Source organism: Octopus sinensis, linkage group LG11 (assembly GCF_006345805.1).
Source record: "Octopus sinensis linkage group LG11, ASM634580v1, whole genome shotgun sequence".
Lineage (NCBI taxonomy): Eukaryota > Metazoa > Mollusca > Cephalopoda > Octopoda > Octopodidae > Octopus > Octopus sinensis.
The window spans coordinates 23,499,791-23,524,073 of NC_043007.1; the positions used below are offsets into that span (position 1 = coordinate 23,499,791).

General features: G+C 38.7%; 1 protein-coding gene across 6 annotated transcripts in view; it reads left to right on the forward strand.

The window, feature by feature from the left end:
* The window catches only part of LOC115217220 (soluble guanylate cyclase 88E), a 441,284-nt gene that overhangs the window by 345,094 nt on the left and 71,907 nt on the right, over positions 1 to 24,283 (forward strand). The gene's annotated exons all lie outside the window — the stretch shown is intronic.

Consider the following 24,283-nt stretch of genomic DNA (forward strand, 5'->3'; position numbering starts at 1 on the left):
GGATAAGAGCATAACAACTGTACCACGCTGTTAATTAAATTTATAAAGTGACATTCTATCTGGAGCGAGTAGATTCAAAAAGTCGGGTGAATAGCTAATTCTGTCTTCTTCCTTCTTTATGTTACCACTTAAACACGGTGCTGTTTCTCTCAGGAATGTCTCCACTGCTTCGTTAAATATTTAGTCGCAATTTCCTGGAGTTAATAGAATTTGTGTCGCATAATCATCCAGTACTGTATTGGATAGCACCTCATCCACTAGAAAAATTTCGATTTCGAACCACCGCGAGCTCAGATTCTGAAATGCATCTTCTACTATCAGTGTTTCTAACACCAAGCTGAAGTAAAAACCTTATGAAATCTTCTTGGTATTTTTCTGTCATTTTTTTTAAAGTCTATGTTGCTTGGGTAAAGATTAGAAGATTGGAGTTTTGTTTAATACTGCTCTTACTCTCTCTTTTACTCTTTTACTTGCGTCAGTCATTTGACTACGGCCATGCTGGAGCACCGCCTTTAGTCGAGCAAATCGTCCCCAGGACTTATTCTTTGGAAGCCTAGTACTTATTCTATTGGTCTCTTTTGCCAAACCGCTAAGTGACGGGGGCGTAAACACGCCACCATCGTTTGTCAAGCGATGTTGGGGGAACAAACACAGACACATAATATATATATATATATAGTGTGTGTGTGTGTGTGTGTACATACACGACGGGCTTCTTTCAGTTTCCGTCTACCAAATCCACTCACAAGGCTTTGGTCGGCCCGAGGCTATAACACTTGCCCAAGGTGCCACGCAGCGGGACTGAACTCAGAACGATGTGGTTGGTAAGCAAGCTACTTACCACACAGCTATGTTAAAAAGAAAAAAAATAATATTTAAGGTACTACTATTACATAGTTGCAAAGGAGATTGCTAGTGAACGTTTTCTCTGAGCCACCGAAAGCGTTAACATTGAAACAATTTGGTTGCGAGGTTTCACCGATGCTGACTCGCATAACAGCCAACAAATACATCTTTTACCTCTTACTTGTTTCAGTCATTAGACTACGACCATTTTGGGGTACCGCCTCAAAGAATATTTGGTCGAATGAATCGACCCCAGTGCTTATTTCTTTTTAAATCTGGTACTTATTGTATCAGTCCTTTTAACGAAACGCTAAGTTACTAGGACATAAACACACCAATACCGGTTGTCAAGCTGTCAAGAGTGTCAGACTCACACACACACTAATTAACATGTGTGTGTGTGTGTGGTATGTGTGTGTGTGTATGTGTGTGTGTGTGTGTGTGTGTGTGTGTGTGTGTATTTTCTCTCCTTTTTATTTTCTCTCTTTTATGATACTAAGCAAGAATAAGATATTCTTTTCTACTCTAGGCACAAGGCCCGAGGATTACAGGACTTAACTAGTTCTTGTCTTAACCACCCCAAAAGGATGAAAGGCAAAGTCGAATTCGGAGAAATTTGAACTCAGGGCGTAAAGTCGGACGAAATACCGCTAAGCATTTTGTCCGGTGCGCTGGTTTTTCTGCCTGCTCGTTGCTTTTAATTTTAGTACAAGGTTAATAGTTTTAGGTGGAAAGGGGTCACTTGATTATTAAATCTAACGTCAGTGCGCAACTAATACTTATCTTATCGACCCTGAATGTATGACCTCAACGGAATTTAAACCCAGAACGTAAAGAACTGGAAGAAATACCTATTTCTTTACTACCCACAAGGGGCTAAACACAGAGGGGACAAAGAAAGACAGACAAACGGATTAAGTCAGTTATATCGACCTCAGTACGTAACCGGTACTTATTTAATCGACCCCGAAAGATGAAAGGCAAAGTCGATCTCGGCGGAATTTGAACTCAGAACGTAGCAGCAGATGAAATACGGCTATGCATTTTGCCCGGCGTGCTAACGATTCTGCCAGCTCGCTGGAAGAAATACGGCGTTACGTATTTTGTCCTACACGCTGACGGTTCTGCCAGCTCACCGCCTTTAATGCAACTTTTAATAATGATAAAAAAAATAGAACATTTGAAACCTGCATCTCTCTTACGTAGAATAGAATTTATAAACAAGATAAAAAAAGAACAACGAAAACAACCGACTTTTATTCAGAGTTGGTACAAGCATCTCAACAGACGAAAATAACGGAGGGGTAGGCATTGAAAACTATTCCGTTAATGTTTTCTACCAACAACCAACACACCTTACAATAATCAACAGAAACGAAGCAGAACATCCAAAAATTCTAAAGATGGACGTCTTCGGAGACATTGAAACGCTGGAGAAACATGGTTTGTGGTGGTGGGGTGGGGGGGGTGGGGTGGGGTGGTGGGAAATGCTTATATAAAATTACAGCAAAATATAAAAAGAAAAACCTTATTTTTTTCTTTTTAATAAATGGATGTGGAAAAAAACACAGCAAAGGAAACAGGAAAAAAAATTCGTTTGTAATCAAACGTGAAGATACAGAAAAATGTGTACAAATATACAAACACGGAATTATTGTGTGTGTGTGTGTGTGTGTGTGCGTGTGTGCGCGCATGTGTGTGTGCTTATGTATGTGTGTGTGCGTATATAGAAACAGATGTATATATAAACATACACATACATGCACATCTTATTCTGTAGAGATACATATATATATATACACACACACACGCACGTACATACACACACACACGCACACACATATTCACAGAGTCTCACACACACATACTGGCACGTACACACACACACACCGCACACACACACACTCGCACAAATATGCCTATGTGGCGTGCGTGTATTAATTTGAAGCCAGCTGAATACTTGTTTGCACCGTACAATACATATTTTTGTTAATGGCTACGTATTGCATTACAACTTGAACTTTCGCATCACATGGCAAAACGTCAAGTCGCAATTGAAATGTGTAATATCCAGTTTATCAATTATATGTGTATGTATGCACGCACGGACACGCACACACACACATACATACATACATACATACATACATACATACATACATACATGCATGCGTGCATACATACATACATACATACATACATACATACATACATACATACATACATACATACATACATGCATACATACATACATATAGATATTAATAAATATATGTGTGTGTGTGTGTGTGTGTGTGTGTAGGCGCAATGGCCCAGTGGTTATGGCAGCGGACTCGCGGTCGTGGGATCGCGGTTTCGATTCCCAGACCGGGCGTTGTGAGTGTTTATTGAGCGTAAACACCCTGCTGTACTCTTTCACCACAACTTTCTCTCGCTCTTTCTTCTGTAGGCCTGCTCGCTTAGCCAGCGGGTGTGGAGTCTTTGAAGGCTAAAACAATACGAAACGCTTTGTGACCAGCGATGTGTAGCAACATCTGATTGCCTGGTCGGTCACGGTGATCGGTGATATATATATATATATATATATATATATATTATATATATATATATATATATATACGACGGGATTCTTTCAATTCCGTCTACCAAATCCATTCACAAGGCTTTGGTTGGCCCTGGACTACAGTATAAGATACTCTCCAAACTGCTACGTATGTGGCTGGGAAGCAGACTTCTTGCCATAGAGCCACGCCCATACATTCACAAGAACAATATCGATTACAGTGTCAAATTAATGCACAATGGTGTTTGGTCAACCTCAGTGACACCCATACCCAAAAGCCACCTGGAATCAGATCTGGTGAGTTAGAAGTTAGAATTCCTTGTAGGCAAATAATGGAAATTTCACCAACAAACAATCCTCCACACGTCATGTGTTGGTGCAGACTTTAGACGGACGTAAAGTTATTCTATCATAATGTTTAATAACCCAGCTGTGATGATGTTACGACCAGCTTCGATAAAATGAGGTGGTATCACATGTTTGTCACTGCCAATGGCTCCGAACAGCATCACTGCATTTTGGTTCATACTTTTCTTGACAGGTGTAAGTTTAACCCTGCAGTTTAACCCTGCAGTTGTATAGATTGGTGACTTAATCGACTGCGATTTTTTCTCTTCGCTACCAGGGATTCTCACATTCCTTCCAAGCTTTGGGACTTTCCCAACTTTACTTCTTGCTTATTGCTGTCCGTCTGTGTTGACGACGGCGTTGTCTCCTAGGAGTCTTATCCTATATTATGTGAGTCGATAGATGTGAAAATAATCCGATCCTAGAATGACATGTCCTTGAAAACAGATGACAAGGGAAGTTACCCATTGTTGGTGAGTCTTAGATGACGTCTCTTTTCCTCAAGTTTCTCACGTCGGGTTAGTTCAAAGCATGCAGCTCCTTCGTTGCAGAGGGAGCGCCAGGTTTGCCGGTTCCGAGTAAAGTATTCAAGTTGTGTTGGTAGAATACTGCAGGGGTTGAGGAGAAGCATAAGATTGTCCCTGAACCTCTTCTTGGGTCCTCCAAACCTCTTCTTGGGTCCTCCGTGCGGGTGAACACCGGTTGAAAGCTCTCCGAAGAGAACTATTTTTGGGACACGCTTATCAAGCATCCTGATAACATGGCCCAACCTAAAATACCATTAAATAACCTTTGAAAGAAACCTGTGAAAATGTTTTAATACTTGCGAATGTATTACTTCATTCGCAAGTCCTTTTAATGCCCTTAGCTATTGTTCTGCTCACAACGCCGTTTGTTTTTGTTTTGGTCTTTTTTCTGCAAGCTCGATCATGTTGCTCGATAGATATATCGTTTAAATACAGAAAGAAGCCAGAATGCTTGCGAACGCTGAGTGTACCGTTAGTTGAATAAAGAACATCTGAGGCCGTAAGGTTAGCTATTACTGCATAAGGTTAGCTATATTTCGTCTGCCGCTACGTTCTGAGTTCAAATTCGGCCGAAGTCGACTTGTGGGTAGTAAAGAAATAGGTATTTCGTCTGCCGCTACGTTCTGAGTTCAAATTCCGCAAAGGTCGACTTTGCCTTTCATCCTTTCGGGGTCGATTAAATAAGTACCAGTTACGCACTAGGGTCGATATAATCGACTTAATCCGTTTGTCTGTCCTTGTTTGTCCCCTCTGTGTTTAGCCCCTTGTGGGTAGTAAAGAAATAGGTATTTCGTTTGGCGCTACGTTCTGAGTTCAAATTCCGCCGAGGTCGACTTTGCCTTTCATCCTTTCGGGGTCGATTAAATAAGTACCAGTTACGCACTAGGGTCGATATAATCGACTTAATCCGTTTGTCTGTCCTTGTTTGTCCCCTCTGTGTTTAGCCCCTTGTGGGTAGTAAAGAAATAGGTATTTCGTTTGACGCTACGTTCTGAGTTCAAATTCCGCCGAGGTCGACTTTGCCTTTCATCCTTTCGGGTTCTATTAAATAAGTCCCAGTTACGCACTAGGGTAGATTTAAGCGACTTAATCCGTTTGTCTGTCCTTGTTTGTCCTCTCTGTGTTTATCCCCTTGTGGGTAGTAAAGAAATAGGTATTTCGTCTGCCGTTACGTTCTGAGTTCAAATTCCACCGAGGTCGACTTTGCCTTTCATCCTTTCGGGGGCGTTAAATTAAGTACCAGATGCGTTCTGGGGTCGATCTAATCGAATGGCCCCCCTCGCCCAAAAATTTCGGGCTTTGTGCCTAGAATAGAAAAGAATATTTCGTCGCTATGATCTCATAACTCTAACACAGTGTATCACAATCTGTAACAAAGCAAAGACTAGTGATAGGCAAAATATTGACTCTGAGTTCATAATATTTATTAAAATATGAGGTTTTGAAAACTGTGAGCCTGTATAATTATGCGTGTGTGTGTGTGTGGGTGTGTGTGTGAATGTATATACACACACACATACACACACGCATGCATATTATATAAATATAAAATATATATATATAATATATATATATATAATATTATATATATATATATATAATAGATTATAAGATTATATATATATATTATATATATAAAAATAATATATTATGATATATATAAAATATATATGTATAAAATATATATATATATATATATATGATAAAATATATATATATATATATATAATATATTATATAATATATATATAAAATTTAAAATATATATATATAATATATATATATATATCACGTGATCACGTGATCACGTGACCGACCACACCATCAGATGTTTTTACACATCGCTGGTCACAATGCGTTCGCATTGTTTTAGCCTATATATATATATATATAATATTCTATATAGATATATATATATATATATTATATATATAATAATATATATATATATATAATATAATATATATATATGCAGTGTAATCATGGAGTTGATATCTGGCAAACATAAACTGCAAATTATATTTCAATAGACACTCTAATGATACAGTATGAAAGTAGGTCAAACAAGAAGATATCAAATACTTATTTTTACCCTCTCTTACAACGCGGTCCCTCTGCATGTGCCAGAAATAGCCTCCAAATCTCTATCTAATCACAACCAAAATACACATGTGATACGACAACACACACACACACCACACACACATATATATATATATATATATATATAAATATATATATATATATATATATATATATATATATATATATAATATATTCAGTTACATTAATCTAAAGGATTACGTTAAAGATTACGTTAAGGATACGTTAGCTGGCTGAAACTTCGAAGCGACTGGCTATAATGATTTTGTTTATGAATAGTATATATGTGTGTGTGTGTGTCTGTGGTTGTCCCCGCCCCCCAACATCGCTTGACAACCGATGATGGTGTGTTTGCGTCCCCGTAACTTAGCGGTTCGGCAAAGGTGACCTATAAAATAAGTACTAGGCATCCAAAGAATAAGTCCTGGGGTCGATTTGCTCGACTAAAAGCGGTGCTCCAGCATGACCACAGTAAAATGACAAACAAGTAAAGAGAGAGTATGCATACATTTGCGTGCGCGCACTTTACAGAAACACACACGCACACGCACACACATACACATACACACACGCACGTACGTACATACACACACACACACAGAGAAATACGCGCGCGCATTTAGACACACAGAAACATATACGCACAGTACACGGGCGCGTATGCACACACATACGCACACACACACACACATACACAAACATACACATAAAATCACACGCAAACATACATCGCAGTGTATTATTGCTTACATTAATGTGCGCATAATGTGACCCAATAAGATTTTCAGTAGAAATGTGTGTGTGTGTGTACGCGTGTGTGTACGTGTGTGTGTGTTTGTGTGTGTACGTGTGTGTGTGTGTTTGTGTGTGTGTTTGCGTGTGTGTGTGTGTGTTTGTGTGTGTGTGTTTGTTTGTATGTGTGAGTTTGTGTGTGTGAGTTTGTGTGTGTGTGTGTGTGTGTGTTTAAAATCAAAAGCAAGAATGGAAGAGTAATGGAAAAACAAAAGGTCGGCCCGGGTAGAACGCTTCTCTCTCCCACCCTCTTTAAAGTCTCACTTTTTCTCCATTCTTTCCGCTTTCTCCCAATACATTACAACGCTTTCAATCTAGTCTAAGCAGTCAGTATTTCATTTCGAATACTCTTGAGATTTTCCCTCTTCTAAGAGAGTAAACCATAGCAGTATGCAATTCCTCTTTTACTTTATCAGACCTCGATGTATGTGTGTATGTGTGCATGTGTGCGCGTATTCTCATTGAGCTTTCTGTGAAAAATGTTCTTGTGCTATGAAATAGTTTCGTTATATTTACGAGATATTATTCCTCAAAAAATTGGTGAGAAAGGGCGTGGGGGAAGCTTGCTATAGTGTGGGTTAAAAGAACCTTGGCATTCTGTGGTAGCATCAGCAGTGCTTCTCAGTTTTTTCAAGCGAGCTAAATAATATTTACATTGTGGTTCCTTCAGTTAAAATTGTTGAGATACGATCAGCAATTGTCAGGTCTCTTTGATGTAGTGGTTATCGCAGTCGTCCAGATAACGACAGATGTGTTGTTTGTTTCCCCGCTTACGATTCTCTCCACAGCTTTTCCCTCATCAAGAGCAAACTTATGTGAGATATAAGACACTTATGTATTTTAGCATTTGTGCATTTTAGCAGCTTCTTAGATGCTTATTTCTTCAAACGAACGAAATAGAAATATTTACTTTATAGCTATATGCAGTTAAAGCTTTTAATATAGGTTCCAAATTTTGGCGCAATGTCAGCATTTTCGAGGAAAGAGTTAGTCGATTACATCGACTCCCAGGACTCAACTGTTATTTATTTTATCGACCCGGAAAGGATGAAAAGCAAATTCGACTTTGGCAGAGTTTGAACACGAAACGTAAAGACGGACAAAATGCCGCTAAGCATTTAGCCCGGCGCGCTAATAATTGTGCCAGTTCTCAAAAAGCTCAGGCTTTGCTCCTTCCACCGCCGCTATGAACTCTATATCATCTGTATGATGTGGAAAATATTCCATCAACATTGCCCATCTTTAAAATTCGTCGAGGCTTGGCACCTGTGCCATCCGTCCACTACAGAAATGTTCGTGTCGTATCACAACACTATGACAGAACTATTTCACCTCAATTAGCCCTGCTCTCTTCAACATCGTGCCAGACGCACATAAAGGAGGAAAGTGACTTCACGACATTCAAACGATCCTTAGATGATTAACCCCAACAAATACCAGATAAACCACCCACACCCAGATATGTCTCTGTAAACAATAACCCTCTGCTTGAATGGGCTACGGTTCCCCAGAGTTGACTGTGGTGCTATTTAATTAGACATGAGTCAACTTCGGCTGAAACTTATCTAAGTAATTTAATCTATGATGTAACCTTTTAATCAAAGTATGACAACGTGGGTAGAGGCTGACGTCTTAACATTTCTGATGGTCTTAAGTATAAAAAATTTTTTAAAGATTTATATAAAACTACATTCAGAGTATGTCTATAAGCTATTGTGTTTAGACCTGGTTTCTACCCTCAAACTTAATAAAGCACTCCGAAAAATCAAAAATCTGCAACAATCTCGGTCCCATAAGTATCGGATAATGGATTTTCAACTGTGTAAAGAAACTGACTGTGGTGATCGTAGATTTGACGGTGATTGTGGTGAAAGCAGAGACAGTGTTGATGATGACGCTCGTCGAGATAAGTATGGGAGGTGGTTATGTTTTTACCGGCGTTGGTTTGGGAAATTGGACGATTTTCAGCATGCGTGTATATGGGTGGAAGTGGACTGCTTGGCGGAGGTCTGCGCTCTCCGAGTGCTTTTCTAGTTCAGTATTGAGTTATTTCATTTAGTTTTCGTGAATAACCGACTCAATGTCCAGGGATTTGTCTTCGTGTGTGCGTGTGTGTGTGTGTGTGTGTGTGTGTGTGTATGTGTGTGTGTGTCTGTGTGTGTGTGTGTGTGTGTGTGTGTGTGTGTGTGTGTCAGTGAAACGGATAGTATTCTTAGGAAAGTATTGTAGTAATATTCAAAGATATTATAGATGAGTCTGGTTAGTCGAAAGTAACTGGGTATGCTGGGGCTGGAGTCTGAATTTGCAACTGGGTGTGGCATCAAAATTTACATACCGAGTGTCTAGGAGTACTTCTGTTTTTAGTATTTTCGTTTTTTTCGGTCTGTGTCCTTTTCAATGACCAGTCCTGAATTCGGACCTAATGTGGAATCCCTCTCATAAATCACACATCGCTGATATCACACCTTTCAGAATTTCACTGAATTTCACTAATGGTGACCCATTACATTAACAAATCCTTTAAACGTAACTGGTTTAAGAACCCCTTAGCTAAGTTTTCAACCTGTGACCTCTACCGATCTATCACTTCATCGATCGAAGGCCTCCTTCGTGGTGTGTGATGATGAATCTCACTGTGACCCGGATTGTTTCAACTCAAACTTTAGTTATGTCTCCTACATTCTTACTTTTAAATTGATTCCCGACAGCTGAAGGTTTCATAGACAGCATGTTGAGATTGAGTTGACTGTACTTACTGGTACAATCATCTTAATATGAAGATGGCTCTAGGAAATCTCCAATCTCGCTTACCATTAAACACATACAAGCACACATACAAGCACAAACACATATGCTGAGACCCCCTTCGGTCACGACACAGACCATGGGCTTGCACCTCCCAGACACAAGTACGGGTAAGGTTGTTTATGGAAGGCCAGCAGTCACCCATGCATACCGGCCTCCCCTCTCCACGCCACCAGTGTTATCCAAGGGAAAGGCAAAGGGGCCGATACAGCTTGGCACCTGTGACGCCGCAACTCATTTCTACAGCTGAGTGAACTGGAGCAACGTGAAATAAAGTGTCTTGCTTAAGAACACAACACGCAACCCGGTCCGGGATTCGAACTCACGACCTCACGATTGTAAGCTCGACGCTCTAACCACTGAGCCATGTGCCTTCACACACACACACACACACACACACACACACTCATATAATATATACATTATATCCCATAGTCTGGTATCAAAATAATCAACAATAATACTATTGTTGATTATGGACTCTTTTATGGATCCAGGATGTATGAAAAGCAAAGTCGATTTCTGTGTGACTTGATCTCCAGACCTAAAGGAACTGAACTAAAAACTACAAGCAATGTTGCCCGATGCTCTACTGATTCTGTCATCTACTACTCCTTCACTTTTAACAATGATAAACAAAAGTTAAATCGTTTTTTTTTTAATATAGTATCGAATATAATACTTCCTTTGTTACCACTAATCTTTATTTTAATTATTAGATATGTAAATATAGGATTCCATTATAGGGACAACACTTCTGTGAAACGATCGTAAGATGCTCAAAATGATTAATTCGAAACTTTTAAACTGATATATACATTATATATTTGTACTTATATACATATATTTTTATACATATTTAAGGCGGCGAGCTGGCAGAAACGTTAACACACCGGGCGAAATGAGTAGCTGTATTTCGTCTGCCGTTACGTTCTGAGTTCAAATTCCGCCGAGGTCAACTTTGCCTTTCATCCTTTCGGGGTCGATAAATTAAGTACCTGTTACGCACTGGGGTCGATGTAATCGACTTAATCCATTCGTCTGTCCTTGTTCGTGTGTAGTAAAGAAATATATATTTTTATACATATTTATATTCTTAATACAACAATTATTTTACACACGTATATATCTTTCTGAAGAAGTCTCTAATATTGATTTCCTGATATAAATAATAATAATAATATATTATTAAAAAATATAGAGAGATATGTAAATAAATATGTAATTTGTTGTCTTTGCTAAATTATCAAGGCAGTAGTCTTGAAAATGTCTCGATTAACTGAGATGTTTCTTTCCTTAGCTCTAGATGTTGTTATATCTTGTCATTGTTCAGGAAGCACTGAGTAAGGACAGATTCATGGTTTCCTTTAATTGTATTTCTTTCATGACTGAAGATAGTCCTGTTAGTCGGATCTATAAATCGTTATAGAGTCTCACTTCTACAAAAGCTTCTCTTTGTTCGAGCTTATTACAAGTGGGGCTTTTTAATGAGCGTTAATGATTGTTAATCAAACAATTACAAATATTCATTAATGCCATTATTTTCTCAAATGCAGTAGCATATCGATCTTTCTCTCTAGCCTGAGGAGAGTTGATCATTCCTCTATAAACCGCAAAACTGCTCGACGACTACGTGTAGCTTGACCTACTGTCAAATGCGACAGAGAGGAAATAGTTCCAATACGACTACCACTACTTCGATACAATTACCACGACTCCAATACGACTACCACTACTTCAATACAATTACCACGATTCCAATACAACCACCACGACTCCAATACAACTACCACGACTCCAATACAATTACCACGACTTCGATACAATTACCACGACTCCAATACAACATACCACTACTTCAATACAATTACCACGACTTCAATACAACTACCACGACTCCAATACAACTACCACGACTCCAATACAACCACTACGACTCCAATAAAATTACCACGACTCCAATACAACTACCACTACTTCGATACAACCCTCACGACTCCAGTACATCCTATACAACCACCACGACTCTTATACAACCACTACGAACTAAGACAGCCACTACGACTCAGGCTAAGCATTCTACCCTAACATCTATTTTAATTCTTTGGATTCAATATTGCTTTCAAATTTTAGCACAAGGCCAGCATTTTCAGGGAAAGGGGAAGTCGATTACTTCGACACCAGTACTCAACTGATACTTCTTTTTTCAGCCCGGAAAGGATGAAAGGCAAAGTCGATCTCGGCTGAGTTTGAACTCAGAACGTAAAAACGGACGAGATACCGCTAAGCATTTTGCCCGGCCTGCTAACGATTCTGCCAGCTTGCGGCTTTCTTTTGTTTTAATATAAATATCATTGTATGAGCTAGGGTTAGTTTTCTTAAAGGATTTAGTAATGTTACTAAAGAAGAACTGAAGAACTACAACGACTACACATCTGAAATCACACCACACGATTTACGGCCGCTGCTACCATCATATTACTAAGGCAATAATACAGCCATTAACTCACGATTATAACAACTACAATTTTTCTTCTTTTCCACATAAATTGGAGTTTCATCCTATATAAGAAATCATCATAGTCATCATAGACAACATCTACATCAAGCTCGTTGCCATCGTTATTATTATCCTCATCACCGAAGTCATCGTCGTCATCGTTGTCATTGTGAATCTTCTTTACCATTATCATCAACATCAACATCATCATCATCCTCATCATCATCATCATCGTTCTTATCCACATCTTCTTGTGAGAACTGTAATTATTTTCGTGTTTTCAAACCGATATGAAATTTGAGTGGCTCGGTCGTAAATCAAGTTTCTATCTTACAAAACCACCTACAACCCACCGTTGCCACCATCACAAACAATATCACGTCATCACTACCATCATCACCATCTCCATCTTCATCACTACCATCATCATCACCATTATCATCGCTACTACCAAAATCACCATCACAATCATCATCACCATCATCAAACATTCTCATTGCCACTATATTTGTTCACCAACAACAAACGAAGGAACTTTTACGTGGTCGTTCAAAATGCTGGAAATATCTAGCAGATCTCTCTCAAATCCCACTGTACGATCTTTAAAAAGAAAGAACAAGAAGGCCCCAAAGTCGTCACTCTATAAGCTAGAAATAACAATCAAATTACCTAAGACCACATTCCTACAGCCTGAAAAGAGAACATCTTAATTATAAAAGATGTGGGGATGGTCATGACTAGAATGTCACTGGTCATTGGTGTGCTTCATTAGAACTAACCTAGGGCTAAAGAACAACAGCTGCTGCTATTTTATGTCCTCTACACATACCAGTAATTCTACCACAACGCCATCACTACCGTTACCATCACCACTTCAACCACCAGCGAAAACAAAAGCAAGCATTTGCCTGGTTCCTCAACAGCTAGAAATAGAAGTCAAACCTCACTGAAATCACATCCCTACTGTCTTTTAAGACAGCAGGTTGTGATTTAGTAAGTTGTTGTAGTTCTAGATAATGATATGCCTGAAAAAGATGGGACGGTCGATGCTGGATTGCTTTTTATCGTATGCGTGCTTAACTTGAGGGTCATACAACAACAACAAGAGAAACACCATGCGCCACGCCCATCAATACACGCTAGTCTGGATCAGTGGAGGCGCAATGGCCCAGTGGTTAGGGCAGCGGACTCGCGGTCGTAGGATCGTGGTTTCGATTCCTAGACCGGGCATTGTGAGTGTTTATTGAGCGAAAACACCTAAAGAGTTCCACGAAGCTCCGGCAGGGTGTGGTGGCGAACCCTGCTGTACTCTTTCACCACAACTTCCCCTCACTCCATCTTCCTGTTTCTGTTGTACCTGTATTTCGAAGGGCCAGCCTTGTCACAGTCTGTGTCACACTGAATCACCCCCGAGAACACGTGTCCGTGGAGTGATCAGCCACTTGCACGTTAATTTCACGAGCAGGCTGTTCCGTTGATCGGATCAACTGGAACCCTCGTCGTCGAAACCGACGGAGTGATCGCTCGACTTGCTCGAAATAATAGACAAATATCTCTTAAATCGCACCCTTTAACGTCTTGAAAGATAAAAGGAGACTAGTGTTAGTTATACTAAGTAGTAGGGACAGTAGAGATTTAGCGAGAATATTGTCAGCTGAAAGATTGAGTTCATGGCTAGAACGCCTTTCATTAAAGATTTACTCCATCGGGGTTGACCTGGAGCTAAAATTCCAACGACTCTGATTAATATGTACCTCATTTCTCTCAGTTCATCCACTTCGCAGCCTCTTTCGGCATAACCACAAGACAGAGGAATACTACCTGTTGATAGTAGAGCATAATTGGCTGCTATCTCTAGCAGATCGAGCATCTATGTACAGACTAGGCTCCGTCGTTAAGTCATTGTTGCCTGAGTTGAGACCGTTATTGCAATTGTTTCATTGAAAGTCTTGGCTGTTAAAAGAGGTTTTGTTTGGTTGTCATAAAGTTTAATCTCTACTCCATCTGATATACGATCTGTTATGCGATTTTACGAAACAATCCACCCACCCGCTTGTATTCTCTCTCCCTGTCTCTCCCCTCACTCTCCGCATCTCGTTCTCCATCTTTTTACACCCCTCTCTTCTCTCTCTCTCTCGCTCTCTGACTTTCTCTCACCCTCTCTCTCCTTCTTTCACTCCTACTCTACTCCTCCTACGCTCTCTCTCTCACACACATAACATGCATATGGATACGTTATATCAATATTTATATCTGTTATGTCTATATATATATATATATATATATATATATATATATATATATATATATATATATATGTATATATAAATATATATATATACACAACATAATATATTCATATACATATAGAGAGAGGGTGAGGGGAGGAGAAAGAGAGAGAGAGATCTCGAATCCGGTTTCACTCTATTCCATTTTTCTCGTACCTCTTCTCTTGTATTTCTGCGTGTACAAGTGTACATCAGTGTACGTATCTGTGTAACGCAGGTGCGTGTGAATGCGTGAGTGTGCGCGCTCGCGCGTCATCATAAATCAAAAATATGTATATCTGTGTTCGAGAAACGTGTGTATCTCGAACATTTTATACAAGTACATACCGACGTACAAACGACGCACATAAGACTAATATATATACACACACACACACACACACACACACACACACACACACACACACACATATATATATATACACATATATATCAAACATTTGCATGGCATATTTAAAGATTATTCCCGCCACCGATGTCTCTAATTACAATTTTACTGCCGAACCTCGTGGTACTTGGTCATTAATATTCAGACAAGAAGGAGCAACTCTTCAAACAAGATCTTCCTTTGCGACCACCTCACTCACACTGCCACCTCTGCCACCACCACCCCACCCCACCACCCACATGAACCTGTCACCACTACCACCACTACCTCTACCATCAATACGCTGACCACCATAAGTAGCAACAACGCCATTCTAATCCATTGTTACCAGCCAGAAAACATACTTTTGCTCACCAAGCCATACTTGGTTTTACTTCTTCCGTTACATTTGTAATTTCTGACATTTGGTATATTATTTCTCTTTATCACAGGTTTTGTTGGAGCTCCTAGGGTCTTACATGCGTAGCGGGCTTGCTACATGCAGCCTACGGTACCATGTTATCCCTTCTTTTCAGCTATCTAATACTTTCTTGATTATTCTGGTCGTGCCAAGGAGGCAAGCCTTTTGTAACACTTCTACTGAGCACTCCATTCCAATTTACCTTTATATTCCCTTTCATGCCTTCTGATACTATTCCCAAGGACCCAACGATAATTGACACTAGCTTCACCTTCTTCATTTTCCATAGCAGGGTTATTTCGTACTTAAGAGAGTTGTATTTAGATTATAAGAGGTAATGGTGTCATTGAGACCCAAAGGTGTCAGGTAATGCTGAATAAGTGCTATAGATAGACCATAGTTAAGTTGCAGGTTCGGTGATTTTGCGAATAAGGGGTTCAGCGTTAGTCATATGTCAGCTTGTGTATATAAGAATTTATCTATCTTTTTGCCTTCCTTCTTAACTATCTGTGGGTCAAAGGGGCATGCAACATCAACTATATAGCATATGTAAACAAATGTAAACACAAACACATATTAGGTGCAAGAATGATTGTCTGGTTTACTTCCCAACCATATCAACTACTGCGTGGTACCTTGGGCAAGTGTTTCCTACTATAGCCCTAGGCCAACTACAGACTTGGGACTGAATTTGGGTAGACGGAAACTGCAGTGTTGTTCATCAGAAAATGACCGAAAAACGTGTTTATAAAGAAGAGTTGTTTGCTTCATACTCCTCGTGTGCTGATTCTGCCCATAAGAAAGGAACAAATAATACAATGTATATATATAGGTCATAACACACGGGCAACGCCGGGGTGCATTGCTAGTATGTATGTATAATATATATATATATAATATATATATATATATATATATATATATATATATATATATATCGCTGGTCGCATTGTTTTAGCCTTTGAATGACGCCACCCCGCTGGCTAAGCGAGCAGGCCAACAGAAGAAAGAGTGAGAGAAAGTTGCGGCGAAAGAGTACAGCAGGGATCGCCACCACCCACCTTCTGTGTATTAGCGCGCGTCTACGATGAGTCTACGATATTAAAAAAATTTACCTTCATTTTTTTTCCATTTTAATGCATTTTTTGATATTATATAAGGGAAGTAACTCTCTAAAAATGTCTACGATGAGTCAACGATTTAAAAAAAAATTTACCATCATTTTTTTTCCATTTTTAATGCATTTTTTGCTATTTTTTGGCTATAACTCTCTAAAAATGCTTATATAGTTATTTCCCTTACAAACCCGAGCAACGCCGGGCGATACTGCTAGTCATATAATTAAAAAAATATCTGACATATTAATAAAAATCTGTAAATATAAAACCATCCAGATTTCTGAGTACCTTATTCCTTCTAATATATAATACATGTACATCACCTGCAAACCTTCTAATATATATATTTAAAATCATATGAACTATAATTGCTCAACCAGCAGGAAATTACGACCTCTCATAGAAACACAACAGTCTGGAACTTTTAGTTCAGACTTCGCTAGCAGACTATGCAGCGCTAAGGTATAGACAGCTTCGTTTAACATATCCATTTATTCGATGGTACTGATACGCAAAGGGCATCTGGAAGTTTTCAGTCTTTACCGTTGTTGGTTTTTGTTTTGCTTTGTTTGTTAGTTTTTTTTTCTTTGTGTTTAGTTTTTAGTTTTTTTCCTGATTCTTATCGTCACTTAGGTTACCTCAGCCATACGATGTTTTCCACTCATTATGTGGCTGATATGTTGTAAATACATTTTATAATTTTAAATCTAATGAAAAATGGCTGGATGAGGGAAAAGGTTCAAATAATAAAAAACGATGATAATAATGAGAAAGAAAAAGGTTGAAAGGCGCAGGAGTGGCTGTGTGGTAAGTAGCTTGTTTACCAACAACATAGTTCCGGGTTCAGTCCCACTGCGTGGCATCTTGAGCAAGTGTCTTCTACTATAGCCTCGGGCCGACCAAAGCCTTGTGAGTGGATTTGGTAGACGGAAACTGAAAGAAGCCCGTCGTATATATGTATATATATATTTATATATATATGTGTGTGTGTATGTGTGTGTGTATGCGTGTATGTTTGTATGTCTGTGTTTGTGCCCCCAACATCGCTTGACAACCGATGCTGGTGTGTTTATGTCCCCGTCACTTAGCGGTTCAGCAAAAGAGACCGATAGAATAAGCACTGGGCTTACAAAGAATAAGTCCCGGGTCGAGTTGCTCGATTAAAGGCGGTGCTCCAGCATGGCCGCAGTCAAATGACTGAAACAAGTAAAAGAGTAAAAGAGTATTGCTTTAAAGAAAATATGGTGGCGGTGACGATGACAATGATGATGGTGACGACGACGAGCAGGAGGATCTAATCGTAGGCGGCTTCGCTCACTATTAAATACTATTGGTTCGCTCTGTTTTATTTAGTGGAATATAATTTTTTTTTTTTAACATTTGACAAACTAACATGGACGAAGAAAATCACAAAGTACCTCTTTCCCGAAATAGCATTGTTGACCGGAAGTGAACTCTGCCACTAGGTATGCTTCTATCTGACCAACTCTGTTCATAATTAATACTGCGGAAGTGCTTTTTTAATAGATGTAGCATTTTGAAAGTTGTGTCCTCGTTACTGACCAGACAATTGATTGATATAAAAGTACACACATACTCTCCAAACTAGCTTTCACTAAACACTCCAGCTTATGCAGGAAATGGCGTGAATTGTTCTCAGTTAACTGTTGTTGTAATGACTAAGCTCTTTCGTATTACGCGTTGGGCACTTATTTCGAAAAAGGTGGGTGGATAGTTTATCGATTGTCTCCAGCTTATTAATGGTATTTAATTAACAAACCAATGACGGAGGCCTCAACGTGATTGATTGGCGTGCAATAAAGAGCAGCTAAATGTCCCTCAAATTCTCAAATTACTCCCGACTGTCTTACAAAGGAAGTATTTTCTCTCTTTTACTTGTTTAATTCATTGGGCTGCGGCCATGTTAGGGCAACACCTTGAAGTGTTTTACTCGAATAAATTACCCCAGAACTTTTCTTTTATTTTTTTAAGTTTGGTCTATCGGTCCCTTTTGCCTTTCTTAAAAAGATGGACAAGTCAAGGGAGATTTGATTTGTATTTCTAGCACGTTAAGCAAACACAGGTTTTACTGTTGGCTAGAGAGATCCGAAATTTGTTATGAAATTGTTATGAAGCTGTTCTTGTTAAGTTACAGGGATGTAAACAAACCAGCTACTGTTGTCAAGTTGTAGAGGCAAACACAGAGACATACATTCTGATAAATGTATACGTACATACATATTCGACCGGTTTCTTTCAGTTTCTGTGTGCTAAATTTTCTCACGAGGTTTTGGCCGGCTCGGGGTTAAAGTATAAGACATTTGCCTGAAGTGTCACACAGTGGGACTGAACCCGAAACCGAGTGGTTGGGCAATAAACATTTTACAACACAACCATGCTTACAAAGAAGCATATATTATGTCTTTTAAAAAGTTGACTTGGTGGTCATGAATAGAACGCCTTTAATCTCATTTATACTCAACAACAACAGCAGCTGATATTTATTTGGCGGACTATGAAACATCTCTCTTTATGAGAGTCGAATTCCGAATTACTTAACAGCAAATTATAAACCTCTAATATATCCCAATTCACATGCTTAAGGAGAATACTGGACATCAAATGGCTGTCCAAAATGACACAATTGAGACGACAATAGGAACATCAACAGGAACAAGAACGAAATAAGACACGGGCGCTTGAACTGGGTCGGACACATCTTCAGATAAGACCGAGAAAGCGATTGCATGGTGGTACTAAAGTGGCAGCCTGAGTGGGGAAAAAAGACTAGAACAATTGCAGAAAATAGAGCTGGTTGGAGAGATCGTGTTGCGGCCTTATGTGTCTCATGGCATATCCCTGTACTAAAGTGGCAGCCTGAGTGAGGAAAAGAGCAGCAAGGCGCCCTAAAACCCCTTGGCGACATTGACAAGGAAAGAAGATACGAAGGGCGGAGAAACTGGAATGAAACTAGAACAATCGCAGAAAACAGAGCTGGTTAGAGAGATCGTGTTGCAGCCTAATGTGTCTCATGGCACGGAGAGAACTAGCTAAACCACTAACATGTTTGGTTTCAAATTTTGGCGCAATGCCAGCACATGCGGAGGGGAGGTAAGTGGATTACATCGAACACAAGTGCTCGACTGGTACTTATTTTATCGGTCCCGAAATGATGAAAGACAAAGTCGATGTCAGCGGAATTTGAATTCAGAACGTAAAGACGGACGAAATGCCGCTAAACATTTTGTCCGGCGTGTTAACGATTCTACCAGCTCTCCGCTTTCTAACTGACTTATATATATTATAACAACCTAATCTCGTTCACAACATCTCCATTAACCAAAGATATCGTTTTTCAAACCTTTGGCACTTATTTACGTATAAAATTATGAACTCGATGACTGAGATATCTATACCAATTTATCAAAGTGAGGATTGGCGTATTTGATGTAGCTAGCCAAAATATTTTAATTAATTAATTGAATGTGGAATGCAGTAGGAAACGGGTGTTAAAATTCCTTGGCTTACTACATCAGATATCTTAGCTCCTATTAATTTTTCATGCAGGAAACGTATCTTTGGCCAGTCATTACAGTGGAAGCCGCATATAATAATCACGGATAATGTTATAAGCCAATTATTGCCATGAAAATTAGTGGGTTCTAAATTTTCTGCCCAATCACTCATATGTCAATAAAGAGTGAAAGCTGTTTCTAGTAGTGTCGGATTATGTTATCAATCGGTTATTGTTATCAAGATGGGTACATTACAAATTATTTGCTTAATGTCATCAGCTGATTATCATTATCAAAAAGCTTTGTCCCCAAAGTGATTACATTCAGCGGTTTTCATTGTATATGTACCCGAAGCAAGGCATTGGCTGACATGTTAAAAATTTGGTATAAAAAAAAAGAGTGGATTTTAAAAAGTGTGTTAAATTGTGGCTATTTACTCAATATTTGAAAGTAATAGCGCATAACTCGGTAGGTGATTGTAGGTCACCTGAAAATTTTGTTCCCATGAAATATATCTAGTGTAAGGTTATGACAACGGCTACATTTCACTGAAAGATCAGTTAATTTCGTTAGCATCGCATGCTAACGAAATATCGATTTATAAGGGCTCAAAGACACTTCAAGTAAGGCCATCCTGTCCTTTTAACAAGATATCTTGGATTGCATTATCCGGTATGTCCTCTCTTTCTTAAGACGATGGATATGTCAAGGGAGATTTGATTTGTATTTCTAGCACGTTAAGCAAACACAGGTTTCTCCGTTGGCTAGAGGGATCTGAAATTTGTTATGAAATTGTTATGAAGCTGTTATTGTTAAGTTTTGTGTGACTTGTAGACGAATAGAATTTTCAGTTTTGCTGTAGGAGAACTGAAGTTTTACTATATAATGAAAGCAAACGAACTCGTTTGGGTTGTTTCGTTTCAGCTTTAGTTCTGATCGAGACTTACGCTATATATTTTTCCAGACATTCGTCCACTAGAACTATATCCTCCAAAATATTGTTTTTTTTTCTTTCTTATTTTAATTTTCTTTTTAAGATGAAAGGATGCAATTTTATGAAGATTTAGCTTTTATGTTTAGCAGATCAAGCGATAATATAAAGTTGCCTTGAAACTGATTAATATAGCTTGTAAGGTGAGTTGGGTCATGTGTATAACCACTTGGTATGCAGAAGCCATGGCTTTGCTTGTGAGTACAATCATTGTTATGACCTGAAAATTCAGGCTGGCTGTTGGGTAAATAAACATACTAGTACATCCTGTGAGTGGTTTGACGGTGAGAAAAAGCTTTATTACATGCTGTAAGTTACTTAAAGGTAATGGTTGCTTCTGCGACGAGCTGGCAGAAACGTTAGCACGCCGGGCGAAATGCTTAGCGGTATTTTGTCTGCCACTACGTTCTGAGTTCAAATTCCGCCGAGGTCGACTTTGCCTTTCATCCTTTCGGGGTCGATTAAATAAGTACCAGTTACGCACTGAGGTCGACGTAATCGACTTAATCCGTTTGTCTGTCCTTGTTTGTCCCTTCTGTGTTTAGCCCCGTGTGGGTAGTAAAGAAATAGGTAATGGCTGCTTCTCTCTCCTCCATATTCGTCCGTTCGAGTGACGAGGACCATCTAGTCATTCTTAAGGATGACTGATGACTTGCGTGGTGACTTTGTTTAAAGTGAAGAATTTCGCGCAGTCAGCTTTATTCTCTCCTCCGTGACCATCTTTAATCCGGTAGCATCTTTGACCATCTTTAATCCGGTCAAAACGTCTTGGGATGGAGACGGATGCAGTAAATGACCAAGATGTCTTACTCGTTTCATTTTGCTCTCTGCACTCCACTGTGCATAGTTGCAACCACCATTCCTGAGGCCAAAACATGAAGATTTCTTCTGCCGAGTCTGCCGGAGCCCACTCTTCACATGCATAGGTAGGCGAACCCTCTTCCACTATAAACTACACGAAAGATAAATCCCTCTGGAAGGAAGCATCAAAGCGTTTACTCAGACACATGACAAACAAGGTTTTCTGAAATATTTATAGCTCAGTACGCTCTCATGTCGGATGTTTAAGGTGGAGAAAGGAATTTTTATTAGATACATTTATACAGTGTGAAAGTTGCTGAAATGTTAAAATTTCGATAATATACAGAGATATCAACAGTTTAATCTCTTGTATTTGTTGCAGAAATATATTAAGCCATTCTGTTTTCCTCATCATGATGAAATGGAGGCCATCCTCCTCCGATTACAATCACCGCCCAACATTTCGTTCTACTTAACAATTTATATGAATATATAACTATCTACATTAATTACCTTCAACAGGTTGTTTTCTTTCTTTTTCCCCTTTCATACACATACACATGCACACACACACACACGCACACACACACACACACACACACATGCCTTACCTATGCTACACACTGAATTGCACACACGCACATGTACACATACATACACTCACACACAAACACACACACACGCGCACATGTACACGTACATACATACACACACAGAGGCACACAGGCAACACACACACACACACACACATTTCACCTATGCTAGATAATGAGTCACACACACGCGCATGTACACGTTCACACAAACAAACATACACTCACACACAAACACGTATACACACACACACACATACATACACTGCTAATTTCACTAACCGAAAATACACACATACCCAAAAATATATGCTCATACATACACACGTACTCTCACGCATAACGCATACGCACACTCATACATACATACTCGCCATTAAAAACTACACTTGGCTCTCACGCTTCAGGTTAGTCAGAGGTTGAACATGTGAACTTAACCCACGTGTATTACTTTCCCAGCCCTCTTCTCTCTTTTCTTCTCTCCTCTTCGCTACTCTTTGTCTCTCCCTGGATATTCCTGTAGTGTCTGACAAAGGACTATACCCGAAACGTTAAACTTTACCCTATAGCTTTCCTTTTTTGTATAAACTAGGAACGCGTCAACAAGGAATGTCACATGAAATTTCGTTGTTGTTTTTATATTCAATTTTGTTTTTATATTTCATTTGTGATAAATGTTTATCTATATATATATATATTCTGTTGTGTCTGGGGAGAGTCATTCTCTTTTAGTGCCTTATTATTTAACACACTCACCGGTAAAATTTCCACTTAAATCTTATTTTTAGAAAATAAAAAATAAGAAATAAGTGGAAATTTTACCAGTGAGTGTGTTAAATAATAAGGCACTAAAAGAGAATGACTCTCCCCAGACACAACAGAATATGCTTCAACACACGAACTCATATAAAGAATCTTGCAAACCAAATCCAAAAACGAAATATATATGTGTGTGTGTGTGTGTGTGTGTGTGTGTGTGTGTGTGTATGTGTGTGTGTGTGTGTGTGTGTATGTACACAAATATATATCTTGTCATAATTGTTATCATTATTATTATTACTATTATTATTATTATCATCATTATTATTATCCTATTATATTTTATTATTATTATTATTATTATTATTATTATTATTATTATTATTATTGTTATTATTATTATTATTATTATTATTATTGTTATTATTATTATTATTATTATTATTATTATTATTATTATTATACTAGAACTGCTTCTATCTCAAATTTAAATATACATACATATATTGTATATACATGGATGTGTATGTACATATATATGTGTGCGTGTGTGTTTGTGTGTGGGCGCGCGCGTGCGTGTATGTGTGTGTACGTGTCTGTGTGTGTATAAAACAGAATTAATAGTGAGGGATTATCTATCCGGACAAAATACTTCATAAGCTCTCTGTTGGCACAGCAGGCTAACAATATTGCTTAGATTAATGAAGAAGTCCCAGTATTCTTATCGCGAGGTCGTAGTTTATGGCTCATCGCAATTCTTTATTGTAAATCCGTGCTGCCCTACAGTTAAACTGGTTTTTACACAGAGAGTGATATATAAGACAAGGCATAAATAATGGTCATAATGGCCAAGTAAAATATGTAATGGCCATTATTAATATCTTGTCTTATATATATATATTATATGTGTGTGTGTGTGTGTGTGTGTGTGGTGTGTGTGTGTGTT